Here is a 26,094-nt window from a genome sequence, read left to right as displayed (position 1 = left end):
GAGGTGGGAGGAGAACTGTGACAGTTTTATTCTATTTGATTATTCTATACAGTATTGAGTAACAGTTATTATGTGATATATAAGAATAGAAATTAATTAATTAATTATGTTGCTGGCAGATAGGGGTGTAATTGAGAATTAACAGAATTAAAATTCATGAATACAAGAAGGGAGGGAATGAGAAGTAGCATATAGAATATAGGTTAAATTGATTGACTTATGCTGAAGGTATTTTTGGTTATAGCGATATTTAGAAATGTGCAGAACATGGGTCAAATTGATTGACTTATGTTGAATATATATTGTGTTTATAGTTATATTTAGAAATGTGTAGAATACGAGTCAAATTGATTGACTTTATGTTATAAAGATAAGAGATATAAGAGGAAGTAAAGAGTAACATATAGAGTATAAGTTAAATTGGTTGACTTATAAATGTATTCATCACTTATGAGTACTCAAGTTATGTATAGGAAGGGATAAATTGTTTGTCCCATATTGATGACATTAGAATGAATAAGTTAGAGTACAGGATATTGAGAATATTACCAGTATTATTACTATTGAATAATATGCCAGGAATATATTAGTTAGTTGATAAGTGAAGGGAAACTGACTTAGCACTGTGTTATAATAGATTAGCTTAGAAGAGTGTGAAAGTATATGTTTAATTGACAAAATAAGTTGAAATGAGTAGGGGAAGAATAGACAAAGGGTTGGAAAACTGTTGGAAGTCAACAAACGGGGGGGGAGGGAGGGGGTTAGAACTGGAATATTAGAGTATTTTGATTGTTATAAATGACCAAATATTTCTAATTCCAATAAAAAATTTTATTAAAAAAAAAAAAGAAGACAAAAGTAATGACAACTGAGGAATTACACAATTTTAAAGTTGACAATGAGGAAATTGAAATTGTTCAAGATTTTCTATTCCTTGTCTCAGTCATCAACCAAAGGGAGATTGCACCCAAGAAATCAGAAGAAGATTGAGACTTAAAAGAGCAGCTGTGAAGGAACTGAAAAAGATCCTTAAAAACAAAGATGTCTCTTTGTGGACCAAGATAATCCAAAATATGGTATTCCCCATTACTATATATGGATGTGAAAGTTGGACAGTGAAGAAAACTGACAGGAAGAAAATTGATTTGTTTGAGATGTGGTACTGGAGGAGAGTTTTGTCAATGTCATGTACAATCAAAAAGACAAAGTGGTTTCTAGTTCAAATCAAGCCTGAATTCTCCCTAGAAGCTAAAATGACGAAACTGATGCTATTATATTTTGGTCACATCATAAGAAGATAAGATTCTCTTGGAAAGTCAATAATGCTAGGAAAAGTAGAAGGCAGTACAAAAAGACGAAGACCCAAAATGAGATGGCTTGACTCAATTAAAAAAGCCACATCCTCCAGTTTGCAGGATCTGAGCAAGTCTGTTAATGATAGGAGGTTTTGGAGATCTTTCATTCATAGGATTGCCATAGGTTGGCAGCGACTTGGTGGCACATAACACACATACACATGGCTAACCCCTGTTAATAATCTGATCTCCATATTCTGAACCAGCTAGTTTCCAAATCTGGCCTGCAATCAAGCTTAGAAGTTACAAGGGGATGGATAACAGTCTTTATTCAGGTCTCATTCACCATTGTATAAAGAAGACAAGGAAAAATATCTCACACCTGCACAAATGGCATTTCACATATGTAGTCAGTGATCACAAAGAAGCATGTATTCCTTCCCTCCTCCTTGGAGAATGGATAAGCAACGTGGTAAGGTAGGCTTAACTCTTGTGAACAGAGAAATTGTGTATGATTGATGCGGAATTATATATTCAAAGATCAGCAATGCTCATGCTTTCACCTATGACCTGACCTTTTGATACTGTTGAATAATAGCAGCTCTGGGTTGATGAAGAATCAGTATTGGAGACAATCACATATTTCATGTCAGTAAGACAAAAGAGCAAGTGTGGATGAAAACAGAAGATAAATGACTGATCAGTGCTCATAAAATATTTCCATCTACTTTAGTTTATACCTACAATGTTCAAAGTTTAAAGGGACCAAATTATCATTTATACTGGCCCTATAAAACCTGCAGTTGGTTTACCATATTAAGTTCTGGCTTATTGCAGACCCTTGGCAATAGAATAGAATAGAGAATAGAAATCTTGGCTCAGAGAAGAGTTAGACAAACAATGTCTTCTGTTTACTTGATTTCACTCTGTTGCTTTAGAAAAAATGTCTGATCGTTTTGGAGGGAGCAGAATATGGTTTTATTTTTAAAAATCTTACCTGCTTTATAATGGAAGTGCTGACGACAGAAACTTTAACATGAGCCAGAACTGGCCCCAAATGGCAATTTCATCAAAGTCTACATTGTGCTTTCACTCAGTTGAAAAATTATTCCCTGGAATGGAGCTTGGCTGATTGCACTCATTGGATGAGTCTACCTTGTTCATACCTAGCTAACAGAAGAACTTGAACATTCATATCACATAAAAGTAACACATTAGCAATGCAAATATTTCAGAAAATAGAATTAATGATAATAATTTTGTGTCATAAAGTTGCAGCTGACTCATGGCAACCCCAGGGCTATGTGATTTTCAAGGCAAGAGCTGAATAGAGGTGGTTTGCCAAGCTCTGACAGGATCAGGCCAGTTAGGGCTGTTTAGGATGCTAGAAAAAAAAATATGCTACACAAAGGACGTAAGAAGATTGTCCCTCAGTCAAGTTCAGCATCATCTTTTGCCCTCCTGCTTGGCATTATATAATATTAGAGGAAAGTTATTTATTTATTTTATTGATTTATACCCCACCTTTCTCCCAATAGGGATCTGAGGTGGCTTACATAATTCTCCTCTCCATCTCGTCCTCACAAGAACCCTATGAAGTAGGTTAGGCTGAGAGTGTGTGAGTAGCTGGGGGTCACCCAGCAAGCTTCCGTGGCAGAGTGAGGATTTGAACTTGGTTCTCCCAGAACCTAGTCTGACATTCTACCCACTATAAAATACTGGCTCTCAAAAAGTTGTACAAATAGTTTATTCTTCCATAACATATATAGACCACACTGCTCACCTAAATATTGTTTTGTCATTCCCAGTGAAGAAGCATTTCTCCTTCCCCTTCTTGTTTTGACAGTCTGAAGAGGGAAACAAAACAAACAAACACCATCTCATAAATCATCACCCATTTTATGATAGGTTGGGATGTTGGTGTCAGGAAAAAGAAGCATGGTGACAAATAGTCTTGAAAACTGGATATTCTCTTCCTTTAATGAAAGGAAAACAGAATTACAAGTTTTGGATGGCAAGTCAATTTTCAGTGAATGTTTTTTAGTCTTTACTTTTCTTAACTTCTCTACTGCTGAAGGTATTTGAAATCTGTGTGCCACAGTTAACTATATGACTTCAGGAGAATAAAATGATTTCAGACCTCAGTGATTGTTAGTTCCATTTAAGATATTCTTGGCAATATACAAATTGCTTTTCTTGGAACACCTTGACATTCTTTGACTGGCTCCAAGATTCTCCATTTATCTGGGGCATCTGTAGAGTTGTGTGAATTTATGTGCAATGAACCTCAGCCTTGGCCAAATGTGGGCTGGTTTTGGTTTGGTACTTAGTGAAAATATAAACCTCAGCATGGGCTGGAACAAGGTTTATAAGATTATGCTGAATGCTCAAGTTTGCACAACTTTCTCCATTTTGTTAGCCAGTTCTCTCTAGTCCACATTCACAATAAACTTCAATTCTTTTAAAATATAATTTGAGGTTTTTGAGATTATGGTAACTCAGGCTTTTAAGATTATGATAACTCATGCCCTTTCTAATGAGGTCTGTATTTCCTTGTACTTTGCTCTGGTCTTTCCACAAGCAAGCTTTTCAAAGTCATTTTCATCTGCCATCCAATAAGCTAAAGATTATTCTGGGGATCTGATTTGACTAATACCATGAGAGGTCAGGTTCTAAATAGTAATGCATGCGAACTGTCACAGTAATAATCTTTGCCATCATTTGAATCCATAAAGTATGGTTTCTCAGATGTAATTCCATGTAGGATACAGTAGGTTTCAAAATATGCTAACTGGTATTTTGATTCTTTAAAAGATTACCTTTCATCAAAACAGATAACCTTCAGTTTGAATCTGCTTGATGTATATTAAGTTACAAAAGGAGATGTATACACCTATCTTTTTGTGTCCTCTTCAGTGTGATTACAGCATTAATTAGTTGGCCTTTCTTGCCTAATACTCTCATAGCAAGGTAAGGTCATACAGTAAGGTGAGTGGAGAAAGATTCTGAGGGAAAATGTGCATGAACGGGCCTGGTTTTCCATGCTAATGGGATTATCTTCCATCATGTATGCTGCTATCAAATGCTATTGGCTGTCCTATATTGTCAACTCTGAGCCTAATCTAGTTCCCTGTGAGACCATGGCTAGTCTCAGAACTACTAAATGGAGAGAGAGAGAGAGAGAGAGAGAGAGAGATGGAAGAATATTAGTTGGAGAATTAAATTCAATGATCAAGACTTAAGCCTTGGCCGACTGTCCATCCTCCTTACAAATAGTTTTTTAGCACAAGCCCTTCTTGGTGGCCAGAAATGTAATGCAGTCATATAACTGCATTACATCTCTCCACCCATACACTGCCATCTGAAGGTGAATAACACAGAACAGTTTGAAAAGGTTGTAAAACAGCAAGCATAACACTGTCAAAGCCTGTTGCAGAATATTTTTAGCCTTGCTGTTTCTGATACATTTGTTACTGCTTGGACAAATGGAGAAAGATTAATCAAATTCATTATACATACTTTAAAAAACATTTTAAAAGCTTTAAAACATTTTAAAAGCTCTTTGGATTTTTATCCAGAGCAGCCACAGTTTCTGCAGCTTGTCACAAAAGGTGAAGTGATCCTTTCTTCATAACATTGCCTCCAAGAACATAGAACCAATTGCTTTCTTTGGTGATCACTCATGCACCCCAAATTTACCACTAGATAAAATTATATCAAGAATTTTCAGTGGAAGAGGTGAAAGGAAGCTACTCTCCTGTTTTAATGACCATAAAAAGCTGCACAATTTTCAAAAGATGAACATTGCTGACGGGCCTGTAAATTTTCCAGGGAGTTAGTTATTTTTTTTAAAAGGTACTTTCAGACAAGATGTAAACCATGGACTCAAGAAGAATCTTTTAACTAAAAACCTGAAATCTTAGAAAGTGAAATGAAAGCTAAACTCAAAGCAAATGGGAGAAACAAAGCATCTGGAATAGATGGAATACCAACAGAGGTATTTCAAGCTACAGAAACTGAGTCCATCAAAATCTTAACAAGAATCTGTCAATAAATATAGAAAACAAAACAATGGCCCAGAGACTTAAAATGTTCAATCTACACCCCAATTCTGAAGAGCGCAGCCAAAGAGTGCAGTAACTACCAAACCATCACATTAATTTCCCTGCAAGCAAAGTGCTCAAAATTCTGCAGCTAAGACTCGTACCATATATGGAACAAGAAATGCCAGACATTCAAGCTGGATTCAGAAAAGGAAGAGGCACTAGAGATCATATTGCAAATTTGTGATGGCTAATGGAGCATACTAGGGAATTTCAGAAGAAAATTAGTCTGCATTTTATAGATTACAGCAAAGCTTTTGACTGTGCTGATCATGAAAAGCTATGCATGGTGTTAAAAGACAGCATGCCACAACATCAGATTGTTTTGCTGCATGGCCTGTACTCTGGACAAGAGGCTAGTGTTAGAATTTTATATGGGAAAACATAATGGTTTCCAGTTGGCAAAGGTGTCAGACAAGGATCTATATTATCTTCCCATCTGTTCAACCTATATGCAAAAACATCATCGTGAAAGCTGGATTTGATTTAGATGAAGTTGGAATGAAAATTGGTGAAAGGAACATTAACAGTTTGAGATATGCTGATGACATCAAATTGCTGGCAGAAAATAGTGAAGACTTGAAATTACTACTGATGGTGAAAGGACAACGTGCCAAAGCACAGCTGAAATCAAGAAAACAAAAGTAATGACAACTGAGCAACTACACAATTTTAAAGTTGACAATGAAGAAATTGAAATTATTAAAGATTTTTTGTTCCTTGGCTCAATCATCAACCAAAAAGGAGAATGTAACCAAGAAATCAAAAGAAGATTGAGACTGGGAAGAGCAGCCATGAAGGAACTAGAAAAGATCCTTAAGGTTAAGGATGTCTCTCTGGGGACCAAGATCATCCACTCTATGGTATTCCTCATTACTATATATGGATGTGAAAGTTGGACAGTGAGCAAAGCTGATAGGGAGGAAATGACTTCATTTGCAATGTGATGCTGGAGGAGAGATTTGCGGATACCAAGGATGGCCAGAAAGACAAATAAGTGGATTCTAAATCAAATCAAGCCTGAATTCTCCCTAGAAGCTAAAATGACAAAACTGAGGCTATCGTACTTTGCTCACATCATGAGAAGACAAGACCCACTGGAAACGACAATAATTCTAGGAAAAGCTGAAGGCAGTAGGAAAAGCTGAAGGACCTAAATAAGAAGGCTTGACTCTAATAAACACATCCTCCATCTTGCAAGATCTGAGCAAGTCTGTTAATGATGGGTCATTTTGGAGGTCTTTCATTCATAAAGTCACCATAAGTCAGAAGTGACTTGACAGCACATAACATACACACTTTTCCTGTGACTCAAATATTTTTTTTTATCATGCCTTTCTTGCAAGTGCTTGGGTGATAGATTTTTGGGATGGCCTTGTTTTAATTTTAACCAGGTGTGTTTATATGGTGATCAAAAGAAGGGCTTTTAAACTTTTTTTTTCAAAAGCAGATTTAAACAGTGGTTAGAATAAAGGGCAATGATAATGAGAAATGTTTTCATGTGTAGGGGAGGGGAGGAATCAACATTAAAAGAAAAAAATCTTATCCAGCTCAGGAGGGACATTTTTAGTCCTAATAATAATTCTGGGAGCAACTTAAATTTACATGCCTTTCTTTTATGACTATTTCATCTTCTGGAAGCAATACTATTCTCAGGTACATTAGGCCTTAAGGAAGCAGCCATGTGCACACTTCCTCTATGCACTGAACTTAGCCAGCTAAGTAAATGCATTACCTCAAATGATGGTGTACAGGAGACCCAGGTTTGAATCCCTACTCTGCCATGGTATTGTGATGGATGACATTGAAACAGTCATACACTCTCAACCTAAACTACATGACAAGGTTGTTATGAGGATAAAATGGAGAAGAGGAGAATGTTGTAAGCCACTTTGGGTCCGCATTGGGAGGAAAAGTGAGTTATAAATGAAGTAAATAAATGATGGCCATGGAGTAGATACAACTCCTTTTCTTGTTCCCTTCATTAGACAACAAAAACAGTGGGATCTGTCATATATGCTTTGGTCACCTCTGTTCAATTGATGGGCAACAAGTTGTGCAGGTCAAAAACAGACCAACATATTACTAATTGTGTGTAAAGTGCTGTCAAGTCACAACTGACTTATGGCAACCGTAGCAAGTGGCTTTCAAGAAGTGAGAAACAGATGTGGTTTGCTAGTGCCTTCCTCTGCAGAGTCTTCTTTGGTGGTCTCCCATCCCAGTACTGACCTTTCTTACCTTCCGAAACATGATGAGATCATACCATGCCTCCTTCCCTCCCCGATACTACTAATTTTTTAAAAAAAACACATTTATAATGGTATGTACTTTAATAGCATTTAAATAAGGTTTTGAATAATTGCACACACTAAAAAATAACATTCCAGAACCTCATTCCTCATGGAAGGTTGGCCAAAACAGCCTTCTCTGCACTGTATGAAGTTTGATTCTGAACAAATTACATTCAAGAAGAGGTGACTAGGAGCAGGGGATACCCCAAATTTGAAGAAGTCTGTTATATCATTGGTTTTTAAAATCAACTTGATCCTTCTGGATACGGAAAGTGAAGAACAAATAATGGCCTATATTACTAATGAACAACTGTTATTTGCTTGCTTGTGAGATTAGAAATTTCCACATAACTTGATCCCAAACTCTCTTTTTTTGAAAAAAATAAAAGAAACAAAATGTATAATGTAACAGTAATAATCTAAGAGGCTGGTCAAAGCATTATGTGAAAACAAATTCTATTAAAATATTTTCAAAGTCTTGGCCAAAATCCAGGGTTACCTGTGTGCATATGTGAAGTGCACATGCATCAGGTTAGCTAATTTTTATATCTGATGATAGTCCCTTAACCCTCATAAACTGGATGACCTCCCTGACCCTCAAAAGGGATTTTATGGATCTACATGCAGCTACTGCCAGTAGGGGCAAACAAAACAAAAAACAGCCTCCTTGTATACATATGGATGGCCAGTAATGGATCCCAACTATTGGATCCCAACTTTTCTTCCAAAAACTACCCATAGTCATTCCTGTATAAATGTCTTCTCTTCACAGTACGGAAGAAATACAAAACAATTTGCAATCAGTGTTGGTGTAACTATATACCATTTAGTAAATCAGTGGTTCAACTGATGGTATGTTACCTTTGGATCTTGTGAAACTTCCCTTTGCAAAAAAATAGCCAAAATGAACATTTTAACCTGAGTTTTGGTGGTTTTAATAAAATTTTTGCCTTCCATTAAATTGATTGAAAATTTCTTTGGCAAATATTTTACTTTGTTAGAGACAAAAAAAAATGATGGAGAGCTTCCACTGCATAGTATTTTCCAAGACTTTCTTTTCTTTTTCAGACTGGATAATTAAGTATTCTCTAACTGACCTATGAATAACAGTGGCCTAAAAAGAAAAGAACACAAGCTCTGGAGAAAGTTCAAAACACCAAGATGATCAAAGGTTTGAATAAACTAGAGGCTTAAATAAATAAACTTGCATTAATGAGCTTATGAGGAATAAAGAAAGGAATTTGGCAGACAGTGATCTCACCCCAAGAGTTGCTGTACCAGTTGTTAAGATGGGGATACTAGTGGCTAGTACAACTTGATGTTAGGCTGGTCATTGAGATTATGATCCCCTTCATACAGGCATATTGGCACGAATGGGTGGGAAGGGAAATCAAAGAATGTTTCACTTTCTCAATAAATTGATCACATGGAAGTGATTGATTCTGCTGTTATATAATGACTAAGGGCCAAATTAGAAGTGACGACTTCCTGGGTTTATATCTGTATCTGCTGAAACCATTTTAATTTGTATTTTTTTTAACACAGAGCTCTGAGGCTGTACTCCAGAACAGATGCATAGTGAAGTTGCCCTAGGTGTGTGGACTTGCTGGCCAGCCAACTCTCCTGGAGGCAAGGCCTTGCTGCCTTGCTGTGGTGTGCCGGGGTGGGGGAGAGGGATTGCCCCTCAGCCCTCCATGTGCTCCCCCCCTGCTTTCCTCCTGTTCTTTCCTCCTTTTTCAGGAAGAAGACCGTGACCTGGCCACCCATCACCAAACTTCTTTGACCCTAAGGCAGATGCATTCTGCCTGCCCTGCCTCCCCTTGCCCAGCCTAGCACTGAATCTGGGTACGTGAAGGGGAAGGCTTGGGCTCGGCTTCACCAGTACTTCTTTTCAAAGAGCCAGGGAGAGGGTGGACATTCTGGCTCATTCCAGTTTGGAAAGTTCCCTGAACCTACTGCTTTCAGCATTCACACAATCCTGCACAGGGTGTTTTCACATTGCAACCTCCCCCCTTCCAGGACAGTTACATGCTCATGAGTAGACATGGGCATGAACTGCAATACGAACCAAAAAAACCCATGAACTGCCTGATTGTCTGTTTGCGAACCGGCGGTTCGTGAGGGTCCATGGCCAATGAACCAACGTTCGTTGGAAGCCTGGTTCATTGTGTTCGCCCGCGGTTAGTGAAGCCAGTCAGCCAGGCACCATCAACCAATTCCCTTGGAAACGGAGTTGGGGGAATACCTGAACTCTGTCTGCACTCCTTCTGTTGCCCTGGAAACCCGAATCGAAGCCCATCTTACCTTGATCGGCAGGTCTTCCTTCCAACCATGAAGCTGCAAATTGGTTACAACTGGTTACATGGGAGAAGACACCCGGGGGGAAGGAGGGGGAAGGGGAGTGTTCTGTAGCCATGGGCACTCCAATCTCATCCCTGCAAACCCTGACAGGCAGTTCTGATGGCCAACCCTTTGTACACTGGGCCAACGTCAACTGTTGGCTCTAATTGTATCGAATGGGAGTTTCCTGGGGCCTCAGATTGGAGAGAGTATAACTCCAAGATCCCTATTGCAATCTTGACTAAACTTGGGTGCTGGCTGGAGGAGAGCCTGCTAAACACTCCCTAGGAATATGGGCTCTCTAAGTCCAACGGGGGCTGTTCTGACACTCATGAACCACGAACCTCAAACCAGTTCATCAGCAGGAAATATTCGTTGCGATTCGCTGGTTCGGGTTCATCATCACCATTGGTGCTGATCATCATCATTGGTTCATTAAAAATTTTTAGTTCATGCCCATGTCTACTCATGAGTCACACCACACTACTCCTGAGGAACACTTTGACCCTGCTTTTCAAAAGAAAGAAATACAAGGACAATCATAATACAAAATCTGTTCATTTTTGTACACAGTGAGGATTGACAAGTGACACCCCCAAGAACATTGAATAGCCCAACTATATCTTGTGCTTTAAATGAGTTTGGTAGGTGTAGTTAACAGCTGGAAGAAGACAGTGGGGCTGTGTGGACTCACCCAATGGGTCACCATCTTCCTCCTGTGAAAGGAGGTGACAACAGGTGCAAAGTGGGGTGGCAATGCACCAAGTGCTGAGGGGCAATACCTCTCCTCCCCCCACCTGGCCCAACAGGGTGAGCCTGTGAGGCCATGGCTCTGGGCAAGCTGGCTGCACAGCAAGCCCATCTATCTACATTTATTGCGTTTACTTGACCATGTGTCAACATAGACCCTCAACCTCAGACTATCGGAATCCTGTAAATGACAGAGGAAGGAAGGTCTGATCTTCAGGTCTCCATTCCAATTGGAGACAGTGGCTGTTTCCACATGGCCAAAGCCTCTGGAAGATTGTGCAAAACTCACGGAACGAAGCATCTTCCTAGCACAATTTCCCGGCACTATCCCATTTAATGGCGCGATTTCTGACGTCAACGTGCCATTAAATGGGATCGTGTGGGGAAATTGTGCTAGGAAGATGCTTCCTGAGTTTCACGTGATCCTATGTGTGTGTGTGAAAACAGCCAGTTTCACGTGGAAATTTGTTTCCCTTTCTAAAATATGAAAATGATTACCAAATTGACTAGAACTCCAAATGTGTATCATAACAATATTAAAGAACTCAAATAAACAGGACAGGATACTTATTCCACACATGTAGACCCAACCAGGGCCCCACCGGGCTTGGCAAAATAAAGGCCTGATACAGAAATTACTCCTCAAATGTCAAGTAAACAAAAGAATCTGATATGATAAGTTGATGGTTTTCTAACTCCTTCAACTGACAGATGCTAATGATTAGCATTCCTTCATCTATTCAGATCTATAGTCTTATCAGAGACTTCCGGATGGAGCCAACTCCCTAGTAAAGTGTCTTTTCTGCACTGGGCTTTTTCATCAGTTCTGGCTCCATACTGCATTGACTTCTCTCCAGAGTTCTGCACACACACAAAATACCCTGATTCAGTCTCCAAACAGCTTTCCAGATTTGTTTGTATTCTGCACAGGAAAAGGCTGCATCTGCTGCAGAATCAATCTTTCTTCTGCTTTTCTGCAGCTTTTCTCCCTGCACACATACCCTGATGTTTATTTTCCAGCAAAGTCAAATCACAGCTTTTTTGAAGTGCAGAATGCTTTCTTCAGTGTGATGTTTGGCCCTGGCCCTACCGTTTCCCTCCCTTTTATTCCCCCACACCCTAATTGGTTGAACAGGAACCTATTCTGGTTTTTTCCCAAAATTAAAAAAAAATTAAACAGTAACATTGCTATATTGATGCCTTAAAAAACAAACAAAATCCCTTGCAACTCACAGGGGAAAAGGCTGTAATATGGCTAATACAAGCGCTCTGGAGAGAGCGCTGGACCCCATTTGATATTTTAAAGTTTCTTGCTGTGCTTCCTGTACTTTTTAGTCCATACTTGTCTGGCGCTTTTAAATTTTTTTTAAAGGTGTTGCAACATTGGCGTCTTTAAAATCCCTATAAGTTTCCTTAGCAGATCAGCTGACAAAACTGACCAATCCTCGGCTGATCAACTGACGAAACTAACTTGTTCCTCAGAAAGCCTGCAGCAGAAATGGGACATTTTTCCAGTGCAGAAAAATAAACAGACACCACTTGGGTTTGACCCCCTCAAGTGGGGAATTACAGAGGCCCAAAGCATATTCAGTTGTTGTGGTTTGAATATTTAGAAACCCTGGCCTAAGTGTGCATGCAGAAAACACCTATTTGATCTGGGTTGCAGTTATATGGCACTTCTAACCAATATTTTATATGGAAATGTGTGAGCTCCTCCCTCCTCCCTCCTGCCACCTGTTGCCAAGTTACCTCCTTTTGGGTTCACATTTCTCCTTGGGGATAGGATAAATCTCTTGACATGGTATATTTTGCCAAGAAACAGGGTTCCAGGCCATTTCTGTTACAAAGTACAGATTGAAACCATAATCTCACCACTCTTAGGGCTTTTCCTCACTCTTCTGATATTCTTAGCTGTTGATCCTCAAGGGCTGGAATTAATTTGGGTATGGTTCTACCGCACGTCTGCCTTCTGCTTCCATTTTTACAGTTGTGGAGTTGGTTTATTTTGTTCTGTACCTTAAATAACCAGGACTTTCAAGGGAGTGTGCTGTCATCACCAGTGGCATCATTGGTGATGTCACAGAACTCCCACCTCCTTTATTTTTTTAGAATGCTTATAATGTTATATTGATATAAGGGATGATTTTTTTAAAAAGATTAAAAATAAACACATGGGAAAGTCTTTACATGGGAAGGCCTGAAAGGAGAGCAGATTTGCCACCCATGTTTAAGTCCTGCCCCCAAGGTCCAAACCAGAGAGCTGCACCTAGGCTGACCCAGAGCTAGGAGGTGGACGCTGGCACCAGTGAGGCAAATAAGCCTGGAACAACAGCAACTATGTGCTTTCAAACCATGCTGCCTTTTCTGGCACTGGAAATGGCCACTCCTATTGACCCACAGTTGTAACAATACATGCAGCAGATTCTCTGAATTCCCAACTTTCATTTATTTAAAAAATAGTTTTCTAGCCCCTTCTCTTGTAGAGATGAAACAAAAAAGGCATATATCTGCAATGGAAGGGGATAATTACTTTTTTTTAAAAAATTAAAGCTAGGAAATCAGATAATCTGGTGCACATATTCTTACAATGGCAGGTCACTATAGTACTAAGAAAATGATGATAAATAGAAAACAAAACCAGGAGGGGTGGAAAGGATGGTGTGGGAAGGAGTTTCTGATGGTGATGAAAATCCAATCATCAAAAAGTGTTAGAGGTGGGTGGCAATGGGTGGGACAAGCAAAACTGAAAAAAGCATTATGCATGAGAGTCAGTTTGGTGTAGTGGTTAAGAGCAGTAGGACTCTTATCTGGAGAAACGGGTTTGATTCCCCACTCCTCCATTTGAAACCAGCTGGGTGACCTTGAGTTAGTCACAGCTTCTTGGAATTCTCTCAGGCCCACCCACCTCACAGGGTGATTGTTGTGTGGATAATAACATACTTTGTATACTGCTCTGAGTGGGTGTTAAGTTGTCCTGAAGGGTGGTATATAAAACAAATGTTATGATGATGTTGAAAATATTGACTTCCAGAAAAAGGCTGGGGTAAAAGTAGTCTTGAACCCCCACCCCCACATACACACACAAATTTGAAGTAAAAGTTAAAGGCAAAAAAAGTGTGCAGTAATCAGGGGATAAATTTAAACAGTAAGAGGCCAGAACCAACAGGGAGAAAAACCCACATGGAAAACCACTTACTGGAGATAATAGCAGGTTCAGAAAGAAAGTGAGCCCTGCCTAGGCACTAGACCAATAATCAAGGCCTCTCAGTAATTTACCAGGGCACTAACTTGATGCTATGAGCCTGGATCTCAATCCTCCTCCTCTTCTGTTTTGTGAGCAGTCGACCCCGGCCACTGCCATTTTAAGAAGTGCTTGTGATATAAAAATTGTAAGTTACTTGAATCTAATGCACTTCAAGCTGCATTAGCAAACTGCTCAGCAGGCAGAACATTTCTGGATCATGCTCAGGAGAGTGAGTCATGAATGGAATGTGAGTAAAAGATGAGTGACTGGGCGTGATTAGCTCCTGCCTCCCTAACCAGTGGAATGTGCTATCTTGACAATAAAGGTGCTCGTGAGTCACCACCCTAAACATTTCAATCTTACCTCTTCCCATTGATTAAATCCTATCCTATAATTGAGGACCATCAATCAGCTCTGATAAGTTTGCAACTCCTTCCTGGGAACATTTAATTAAAACTCTAAATTCATCAGTTAAGCTCCAGGAACATTTAATTAACTGCTGTTTCTTTGTAACGCACCAGGAGCAACCAATCTGTCATGCTCCAGCAGCACCAATCAAGTTACTAAAAACCCTTTTGTCCATACCAGGAGATAATCATTAAGGTCTTTGTCCTAATGGCTGAAGTCACTCTCCAGCCTCAGGGCACATTCCATTCTATAAGAACTCTAGCTCTGCCCCAATCAAAACGAGCAATGTGGTGGATGCCTACTTTAAATCTTAGCACTGCTCCTCAGAGTCTCTCTCTCTGACTTTCCTCTCTGGCCAAAGATGCAGGATGTTCAAAGCCCTCTTCCTCCCTGGACTACACTACTCCTCTGATAGTAACTATATCCTGAATCCCTCACTCTATTCCAACCTCTGGCTAATTTCCCAGGACTCTGGTGTGCTTGTGCGAACAGTTTATTTGTTTCTTGTGTGTTTTCCCCTTTAAATAAAAACTATTCTTTATTTCAAAGAACACTCATCTCATCAGTTTCCTTGGGGTGGGGACCCCATAAAAATTGGTAGAGGATCTTGCTTGTTACCCCTCTTGCATAGCCTTCTCCTTGCTGCTATTTCCCCCTAATTGTAAGGAGACCATTCAGGTAACAATTTGGCCAGTCAGGACCTTCTACTCTTTTTATGCATGGCAAGAAATGAATCTTTTGGGGTTTTTTATCTCAAGCCTCTTGTCCTAATATGAGAGCTAAAACATACCCTGCAAGGGTGCTCCTGAGTACACTGTATCCCAAATCTATTTTGTCTTGATCCCAATTACCTGCTGCCTTGCTCTACATCTCTGCCCTCTTGCTTTCCCCTCTTGAGTAGAAAACATTGCACAATCTGGGTGGGTTCTTGGGATATAATGTGGGCATGCTAGAATATTATTGCTCGATGCCTGGTATTATTATGACTGTTTGCTAATTCTTCAGGCCTGCTGCTTGTGTTTTTGCCCTGAATAAACTTTCTGATTTCACTCCACCCAGATTCTGAATATTCCTTCCAGATTCTGAAGATCTTTCCCGAGGTGATTTGAACTGGTGTAAGTAGATCCCTTTAACCATGTGTATGGGTCATTGCTCAGTAAGGGGTATAAAATCTGAACCACAAAAGAAGTGGAGGAAGGAAGGTTTCCTTTTTTCACTCAGGCTACTTTAGCATAGTTTTGTGATAAATGGGAAAGTGGGCTTTATTCATACTAACATGCCCTGGGAAAACAGTTGCTCCAACTAACAATTACAAATCATGCCTATACAGTTGTGCCTTCTTACCAGTAACACACTTAATGAAGACATTTTATGATCAAGTCATAAATAAAACAATCATCTATGGCATGAACCAGGCCTTTGAGCATGTCATTCAGTGGCTGGGAGGGATACACTCTCTGACCTCTGTTGTGAGTCAAAATGCTAAGGGATGAGGATCTATCAACCAGCAATTTCTAAGGAGAATGTCTCTTACAGTCTTCATAATTGTTTAGCCTTCCCCACATCTATCGTTGGGTGCCAGCTAGTGGCATGGTCCTGTAAATGTCCCCTTTCATGATTAGTTTTCATGTGGGTAGACTACAGAGCCACTGCATAGTCACAGTATTGCCACAACAACCCTATAAGGTAGGTTAGACTGTGAAACAGTGACTTTTTCACACAGGGTCAACCATCAAGCTTCCATGGCAGACTGGAGATTTGAAGTTCAACATTCTAACCAGTGTGTTATGCATTTTGATGCTACCTGGATCCTACTTTGATTTGGTATGTGCAGATTCTCTTCCTCAAGATGTCTGCATATACATGGCAATTTCTGGATCAGACCCACAGTTTTTTCAGTTTGAGCAACTCCTGTCAGTCAATACATTTCCTAGGAAATAATCATATAACTCATTACTATGTATTTGTATAAATAGTCCTTTAGACAGAAATATAGAAAGCTTTAAAAATACCAGTGCTAGGCTGAATAGTAAATGAAAGTTTTAACATAATGTAAGCAGATTTACTAAGCAAAGCTATGGGATATAATTAAAAGTTAGAATAATGTAAGTGCTAAAAATAATGTCAACTAAGGAATCTGTACATTCTCTCCAATAAAAGCACACTTTATTATAGACAAAAAATGTAGTTTGTTATTTTATACCTTGCTCTAGTTTCCTGTCATGTGAAATATACAAAATGTCAACATTAAATGGGTCATGTCCTGTAAAACTCTCCTAAAGAAAATTATGTTGCTACATGACTGATTCAAAGACAAATATCTCTCCTGACTGTTTGTAGTACTCTAGCTGGGCACTAAGACCTGGCATATTCTTCTTTCTCTGAGAAAGATTTTTTTTAAAAGTGACTACAAGTTCTGGTTCTGGCTGAAGTATCCTGTGCTATGCATGAAAAATGCTTACAAAAGTGCTTTCTATTCCTTCTACATTTAAAATGTTTCCAGCAGCCATTTTGAAAATATAGGTTAAAATGTTACAGTGATAACCATTATATTGCTACATATTTATTTATAGCACAGAACCTTTCACAAGCTATTACCTGTTCTATCAGGTGCTAGTGGACCTTTTAGCTGCAAGCTAGGGAAATCAGCCAGTGCACCATTCCACCAGCAGATTTCCCAAGCCTGCAATCTGAAGAGTTCATCTAGCACCTGGTGATGGACCATGAGAAAGCTGATGATCTGTACGTAAAAAATCTCGGTTGGACTAAAAGAAGCAACTGCATTTTCTCGATATTATTTAGACCAACATGGACTCACTTGAATCAACAGTGTACTAAACATTGATTTAGACAGCTGTTCAACATGGAAGTACACTCTTGGGGTTAGATCCAGACTAACGTTTCTAGGGGCACAATGAACAACATGCCCAAGCTAAAGCAGAAGGCAGCAGGCAGAAAAATTAAGCTCTATGGGCAGAAATCCTTGTACCTGTGGAAATGTTAGTTTGGATACAAAACTGGCATTGTCCCCTTGGATTGTTGATGGGATGAGTTGGCTTATAGGATGCCATTTATGAGCCTATTGCCTGCTCTTCCCCATTCCACCCAAAGTATCTTGTGTGGCACAGAAAGCTATGTTGGGTGGAGGAGATTTATTTATCTATTTAATTTATACCCTACCTTTCCTCCTCAATGGGGACCTAAAGTGGCTTACAAAGTTCTGCCCTCTTACATTTTATCCTCACAACAACTCTGATAAGTTAGGCTGAGAGTGTGTGGTCGGCCCAAGGTCACCCAACAAGCTCCCATGGCAGAACCTGGGTCTACAGGATCTTGGTCTGACACTGTAATTCATGGATGTTTTGTTTCACCTTGGTGTCTCTACTGCAGTGCTCTTTTGGGGAGCATCTACACGGTATTGTCTTCTATTTATCCTGTTTCTGCAGTTTCTCCTGCTTTGCTGTGGGTTGTTTCCATGGAGACTTCCCCCCTGGTAGAATACAACATGCCCCCATTTTATCTGGGGGCTTCCACATAATGCGGTGCTCTTTTCAAGCATGTCTCCTGTCATGACATTTTCCCTCCTAAGATGCAGCAAAGAAAACCCTCCTTTGCTCTGACTTAAAGGGCAATCAGTGGAGTAGCTACAAGCAGAGCCTTCATGTGAAAACTCTGCCTGTAGCCAATAGGGGGCACAGAGCTTAGAGTCACCTTCAAAATGGTGACTTACCTGGTCTTAAACTCTTTCATATATATGCAAATATGTAAGTAATCTGTCAATTGAATATGTTAGAATTTACAAGTACTTTCTCCATTTATTTGTTCAGATATATGCTCAGATATAACCCTCTAAATTGCTCGAATATGCATTCAATTGTTACTTATTATGACATGTTATGTGTCTATTAATTTTGATGTGTGCATTTATTAACGGATTTTAACATTTTTTAAAAAAAATGGTGGTGCTAAGTTCCAGCATTCCCTCTGCCCTTTTAGCCTTTTCACGGGGCTTCTTTTTCTTTAACTAAGCTATAACTCAGCTGTGAGCGTCAGCTTAGTTGTTTGGAGAGGGGATTGCTGGGCCTCAGGGGCAGTATTTTCACTGGGCAATATTCTCATTGTGTCATTAATGTGATAAGCAGAAAAGGGGTGGGGAAGGGCGACACCAACAGCAAGCAGTGCAGGGACAGAGCATGTGAATACCATCCCTGTGCACTCTGCTGCTTACACAATAGGTGTGACTTTTCCCACTCTCATATGGAACCAGAAAATGGTACAAAGCACATGGCAACTTTAGGAAAGAGTGCTAAAAAAATGTTGGAATCATAGGTTCTGCTTTTAATAGGAAGCCCTTTGGAGCTAGAATTGGTATTGTTCACAAAAAGGGTGTAAGAGTGCAGTAATTTTAACCTTAGTGAAATGTCTCCCCAAATGCTACAGATTCAAGAACCAAGTTCATTTTATATGATCAGTTTTGCTTTAAAATTCAGATATATATTCTATCTAGTCCATGTACATGTAAGGGTAACAGCTTGGCCTTCAGTATCATAAACATTTACAAAGAAAGCTGAAGTAGTACTCCTTTGAGCTTGGAAAAGGCTTTTCGTAGTAACTGTCTTTCTGCTAACCAGCCCACAGCATACAGTGATGGGTTTCAAGTTACTGCCTACAGTATATTTGTCAGTACTTTGACTCTGGCTTTATACCAGAGCATGTCTTTATTAGTCATGGAGATGTTCACCCCTCCCCAGCAAAGGGCTGTTGTTGTTTTTTGCCAATTGCTGCACAGATTATTTCACTAACAAATAGACAATTTCTTTTTCTGTTAGGAAAATGTATGATTGTTGAGGAAATGCAAGGAGGGTTAGGTAACTGATACCAGCAAAACAGCCAAGGGTAACAAACTAGACTCGGCCTGTGGAAATCAGGTCATGTATTTGGAAATTTCATTCCTCCAAACAATTAAAAAGGGATATCAGCAGTACCACTGTCTGTTCCCTGCACACTCACACTAAAAATCTGTACAGATGAAATCCAGATTTGCAGTAATATATGCAAATTAATTAAATGTACTTGTTTTACATAATATGCTCTGGTTCATAAATCTGGAATAGAAGAGTGATTCCATGTAAAAATCACATGGTACAGCACTCTTGGCACTCCAGTGCTTCTGAATGCAGACAGTAGATCATATAATTGTCTTCTGTGTCACATAAAAACTCCCTGCACACAGAAAACTAGCTTGTCTGGGAGGAGAGTTCTAGCCTGAATGCATATTCATTATATACGAAACCACCACACAACTGAGTCCAGTCCTTGCTCTGCCACTGTGGCTAAATGACTTTGATCTACCTATGCAGAGATCAGCATTAACTTTTAGAATTATACTAAAATAATTACCTATATGTGCCCTGATAAGGGTTCACATCCATCATTTTTCCTTTGCCCGCACAAGGGAACATGAATAACTGATACAAAGGAAAACAAACTGTCTGGAAATAGATCCCATCAAATTTTCCTTTCTATGAAGTACATTTCCTTCTAAAATGCACATGTATGAATATTGTTAAATATCTGAATGGATTCTTGAATAGCTTTTTCAACAGCTTTAATGGTTTAATGGTTGATCTAGAGCAGTTAATCGGGACACTCAGGAGACTTGGCTGGTGCTTTCCTGTCAAAAGAGGAAGAAGCCAAAACAACAGCTTCTGGTCTCGAGGAGGGAACCAAGTTTGCCCCCCCCAAGTCGAAATAAAAGGCAGACACAAAGCTTGGGTATAAAATTGGGCCACTTTATTAATTTCAACATAAACTGTCAATACGGCAAGGGATCTAACTAACTAGTGGTACAGGTCAAGCCCTGGGGTCACCCATGACCTCCGCCTTGCCCTGTTTGGGCGAGCCCCCACTGCTGCAGGGATGAGCCATACAACGCATGGCTGTGACCCGACTGGCCAGGAAAATGGTTCCCCCTCCAAGCCTGCAGCACCTTGCCGTACAGAAGAAGGGCCTTACTTGTACAGGGAAGCCACGTGGCAGTCTGTCCTCACAACTGGCTGCCGTGGAGCCACACCAGTCTCCCCAATTCACCACCAATGGGGATGTGCCAAGGGGGTCACCATCCCGCTCATTTTTCCATCCTAAACTGCCACAGCTAGGGCCAAGCCTCTGCTTAGGCCCTTGCACCCCACAGGTGGCTTATGGTCAACCTGAGCCCTTGCTGTAAATCATCCAGGAATGTGTCACAGCCAACAACTGATACGTAAACCCCATCACCTCATAGAGGTTGGAAAATTCAGTAAGATGGGGAGCAACCAATAATGCCCCAGCCCTCCCCAAAAGCCAAAGTCATTACCGTCCAGGTGAATGACTAAGACAGGAGGCGGAGGACTGCACCTCCCCTAGAACCATCAGGCCACTACTTGCCTGGGTGCTGCAAGCGCCCTACCAGTCACATATCACACCTGTCCTGCACCAGCTGCACTGGCTTCCGGTTGAATTCCGAATCAGGTTCAAGGTATTGGTTCTTACCTTTAAAGCCCTGAGCGGGTTGGGATCGGCATATCTTCGGGACTGCGTCTCCCTGTATGTTCCCCGGAGACCGCTTCGATCAGTGGATAAATGTTTACTGGTGGTCCCCAGCCCTAAGGAAGCCCACCTCACTTCAACCAGGGCCAGGGCCTTTTCAGTCCTGGCCCCGGCCTGGTGGAATGCTCTGTCAATGGAGACCCGGGCCCAGCAGGACATATTATTGTTCCGCCGGGCCTGTAAGACAGCTGTTCCGCCAGGCATTCGGTGGTTGAAGGGGGTGGTGCCATGTTGGCCTCCCACCTTTGGGGTGGGGGGGGGTTCTCCTCACCATTGCACTTGGTTAATTTATTTTATTATTGTTTTATATGTTGATTTTAGTATTGTTGTTTTCTTGTTTTTATTGATTTTAACTTGTTCACCACCCAGAGCCCCTGAGGATGGGTGGTATATAAATTGAAATATAAAATAAAAAAATAAAAAATAAAGCCTGTGTGAGCCTGTAGGGAAAGGGCCGTGCCCTGTAATTCAAGGTCAACACTCTCCAGGCGAATGACCAGTACGTGAGGTGGAAGTCCGCACCTCCCCTCAAAGCATCAGGCCACTACTTGCCCAGGTGGTACAAGCCTGTGTGAGCCTGTAAGGAAAGGGCCGTGCCCTGAAATTCAAGGTCAACACTCTCCAGGCGAATGACCAGTACGTGAGGTGGAAGTCCGCACCTCCCCTCAAAGCATCAGGCCACTACTTGCCCGGGCGGTGCAAGCCTGTGTGAGCCTGTAAGGAAGGGCAGTGCCCTGTAATTCAAGGTCAACACTCTCCAGGCGAATGACCAGTACATGAAGCGGAAGTCAGCACCTCCCCTCAAAGCATCAGGCCACTACTTGCCTGGGTGGTGCAAGCCTGTGTGAGCCTGTAAGGAAAGGGCCGTGCCCTGTAATTCAAGGTCCTCCAGGTGAATGAGCAGTACGTGAGGCGGAAGTCCGCACCTCCCCTCAAAGCATCAGGCCACTACTTGCCTGGGCGCTGCAAGCCTGTGTGAGCCTGTAAGGAAAGGGCCGTGCCCTGTAATTCAAGGTCAACATCCTCCAGGTGAATGACCAGTACGTGAGGCGGAAGTCCGCACCTCCCCTCAAAGCATCAGGCCACTACTTGCCTGGGCGCTGCAAGCCTGTGTGAGCCTGTAAGGAAAGGGCCGTGCTCTGTAATTCAAGGTCAACATCCTCCAGGCGAATGACCAGTACGTGAGGTGGAAGTCCGCACCTCCCCTCAAAGCATCAGGCCACTACTTGCCTGGGTGGTGCAAGCCGACGTGACCTGAAAGGAAAGGGCCATGCCCTGTGAGTCGAAGTCATCACCCCCCTGGTGAATGACCGGGATGTGAGGAAAGGAAATGGCCATGGTCTGTGAGCCAAGGTCATCACCCCCCTGGTGAATGACAGGGATGTGAGGCAGAGGCCCACACCTCCCCCCGGAATATCAGGCCACTACTTGCCTGGGTGGTGCAAGGCTCTGTAAGCTTGTAAGGAAAGTGAGCCAAGGTCATCACCCCCCAGGTGAATGATCAGGATGTGAAGACAAGATCCACACCTACCCTCAAGGCATCAGGCCACTACTTGCCTGGGTGGTGCAAGCCTGCATGAGTCTGTAGGGAAAGGGGGCATGCCCTGTGAGACGACGTGAGATGGAGGACCACAACTCCCCTTGAGTCATTAAGCTCACTACCAGCCAGAGAGCAGCAAGTCCATGTAAGCCTATAGGAAATAGGCATGCCATGACCCTGAGGTCACCCAGGTGACCCCTTCTTGCCACCTAAACTGCAGCACAGAAGCATAAATGATCTGCATAACTCTTTTTGGGGTGGGTGACTTGAGAACATGGACTGCCCCTTGAATTGTCACACCAAAAGTGAACAGTGTGGCAGACAAACTTCCTCACCACAAAACACTACCACTTTTTTCAGGTTAGCAAGAAGCATCAGAGCTAACCTGAAAATTCTGCATCTAAGAGCAGGTCCTCCTTCCAAAAGGCAAGCCCATTAAAGCAGTTGGGCAACTTAACTCATCTTACACTACCAAATCCTCCCTGATACCCCTACAAAACTTACGCCTGTGCTGAAGCACCTATGGCCACAAGTAGAGGTCCCAAGAAATTCTCTATCAGGTGCCATCACTCTATAGGCAAACTTAACCCTTGCGATGACCAGAACCTGCAGAGCCTTCACGTGCAAAAAGAGCTGAAGTCCCTTAGAAGAGGCCTGACTGTAAGATTGCCCTTATGATATTGCCCTATGAAGGGAAACCCAATGACATAAAATCTTTGAGATGATGAGTGAAAGGCAGGCTCAATGTCACATTTTGCCATTTAATTGCAGACCCCACATCACCGAGCCACCTTGACTGCTGTTCAAAGGACCTATATGCGGAAAAAGAGGGGCATCCAAAAGGGGGGGGCAGCACCTTGCCCTCAGCACACTCCTTTGCTATTTTGTACCAGGACCCTGAACAGGGATCCAACATCCACTTGAAACCCACTAGCAAATAAAGGGGGATCCTGGTGCCTGGACTATGAAGCCAGCAACCACTAAGAAGCATGGAAATGCTCCTGCAGGTGGTGCAATGATGTCACTTTCAAAAGTTACGTTGCCATGCTGGTTGGGGGTGTGCACACAGCGCGCACTCCTGAGGTGCCTGCTAGTGTTGGGCAATTGCCGGATGTGTGTTCCCTCCCACTGATCACTCAGTGATCAGCAGACGAGGGGGAAAGTCCCTGGGAGTTTGCCTGCCACTGGCAGGCACCTGGTAAGCCTAGTCACCACATCAACTGCACGAGCACTCTTGCGTTCCATATGGGGCCAATTTGTCCCATTGGAGGCCCAAGTCGGCCCCAAACAAAGTGCAGAAATGCTCCCAATGCACAACAATGTCCCAAACTGCTGCCATTCCGGAAGTGCCTGCCGGTAGTGGGCAACCTCTGGGAGTGTGCCCCCTCCTGCCGATCACTGGGTGATCAGCAGACAAGGGGGCAAAACCCTGGGAACCCTAGTTGTACCTGCCAGCATTACTGCTAATGACTTTCACCAATCTACCTGTTTGCAACTTGGGCCTTCTCACCAAGGCTTTGATTCTATGAGACTGTCTGATGGCTTTTACTAGATAGATCTCAAGCTGAGACTCACAGGCCAAAACACCATTCCTTATTGATCTTTAGATTGTTAGCTTGACTTATTATTAGGGGTGTGCAAGCCAAAACATTTCGGCTAAAGCCGAAAGCCGAAAGAAGAATCTCTTTCGAATAAGCCAAAAGCCGAAACGGCCAGCCGTTTCGGCTTTCGGCTTTCAGCTTTCTTTCGGCTTTCTTTCGGCTTTCGGCTTTCAGCTTTTCAATGGGAAAATGCCTCCGTCTTCCCGGACGTCTGGGGGAGGCATTTTCCCACCGAATCAGCCCAAAATTGGTGGGAACCTTCCTCTAACCCCTCTCTAAAAACCTCCCAAGTTTCAGACCGATTGGACTTTGGGGGGCCATGTTATGGCCCCCCAAAGCAGGTCCCCCTATCCTCCCATAAGAAAGCGAAGGAGCAGCATATTGTTAGCATGCTGCTGCTCATCTTCTTCATTATTTCCTATGGGGAAAAATGAAGAAGCAGGCTTCCTTTGCCAGGGGTGGCATTTTGCATGCAAAATGCCCCCTTACCCTCAGGGGCCCTTCTCCCACCCTTCCTCCCACCCCCCACCAAGGCTCAGCCTGCTCCCACTTGGGGGGGCATTTCATGGCCTCCCCAAGTAGGTGCTCTGCTCTCATCTCTACCACTGACATCTGGGGGAGGCCTGTCTTGCCAGGGGTGGCATTTTGCATGCAAAATGCCCCCCAGCCCTCAGGGGCCATTCTTCCACCCCTCCTCCCACCCCCCACCAAGGCTCAGCCTGCTCCCACTTGGGGGGCCATTTCATGGCCTCCCCAAGTAGGTGCTCTTTTCTCTACCACTGACAGCTGGGGGAGGCTTGTCTTGCCAGGGGTGGCATTTTGCATGCAAAATGCCCCCCAGCCCTCAGGGGCCCTTCTCCCACCCCTCCTCCCACCCCCCACCAAGGCTCAGCCTGCTCCCACTTGGGGGGGCCATTTCATGGCCTCCCCAAGTAGGTCCTCTCAGCCCCTAAAGTCCACCCCTTACAGCCCCACACAAACCCAATTCCCCCCCAGCTGCCACACACAGACCCAAATCCCCACATTAGCCCCTCACAGACCCAAATCCACCCCCACCTGCCCCACCCCCATAACCCCAGGAACAGGCTGGCAAAGGCCAGCCCTCTCCCTTTGTTCCCTATGCTGGGAACTTCTAAACTCTCTTTCCCTGGGCAATTCTGCACAGCCCAGGGGTGCCACAATGGTGGGCACACTTCTGAGTGCCAGCTGGTCCCTGTGAAAGAGCACCTGAACCACAGACACCCTCCCTCAAATTCCCCCACCACCTACAGAGATGGCTGGCCAGCCAGCCCCATTGTTCCCTATGATGGGAACCAACTGCACAACAAAGAATAAAACACGAACAACACAAAATAAAGTTTTTTAAAAATTATTTTCTCCCTTTCAAAGTACAAGTAGGCAAAGCATTATGACACATTACACCAGCAGTCCGCCACACAGAAAAATTAACACAACTCACTTAACATCAGAGAATCACAAAACACGATTCCTGTCAAAAACACTTTATTTCTTGAACAGCTTTAGGTTACACAGCACGGGGGCATACCAAAGGGCATGGCAGCAGTATCTTACACAAAAATAACACAACTCACTTAACATCAGAGAATCACAAAAGCACAATTCCTGTCAAAAACACTTTATTTCTTGAACAGCTTTAGGATACACAGCAGGGGGGCACACCAAAGGGCATGATAGAAGTGTACTACACAAAATAATACAACCCACTTCACCGTTTTTGACAGCAGTTGTGTTTGTGTGATTCTCTGATGTGAAGTGAGTTGTGTTATTTTTATGTAGTACACTGCTTTCATGCCCTGTTGTGCCTTCCTACTGTGTAACCTAAAGCAGTTAAGGAAATAAAGTGCTTTTGACAGCAATATTTTGGGGTGATTCTCTGATGTTAAGTGAGTTGTGTTATTTTTGTGTAAGAGTTT

The sequence above is a fragment of the Eublepharis macularius genome, chromosome 6, assembly GCF_028583425.1.
Source record: "Eublepharis macularius isolate TG4126 chromosome 6, MPM_Emac_v1.0, whole genome shotgun sequence".
Lineage (NCBI taxonomy): Eukaryota > Metazoa > Chordata > Lepidosauria > Squamata > Eublepharidae > Eublepharis > Eublepharis macularius.
This window is presented reverse-complemented; position numbering follows the sequence as displayed.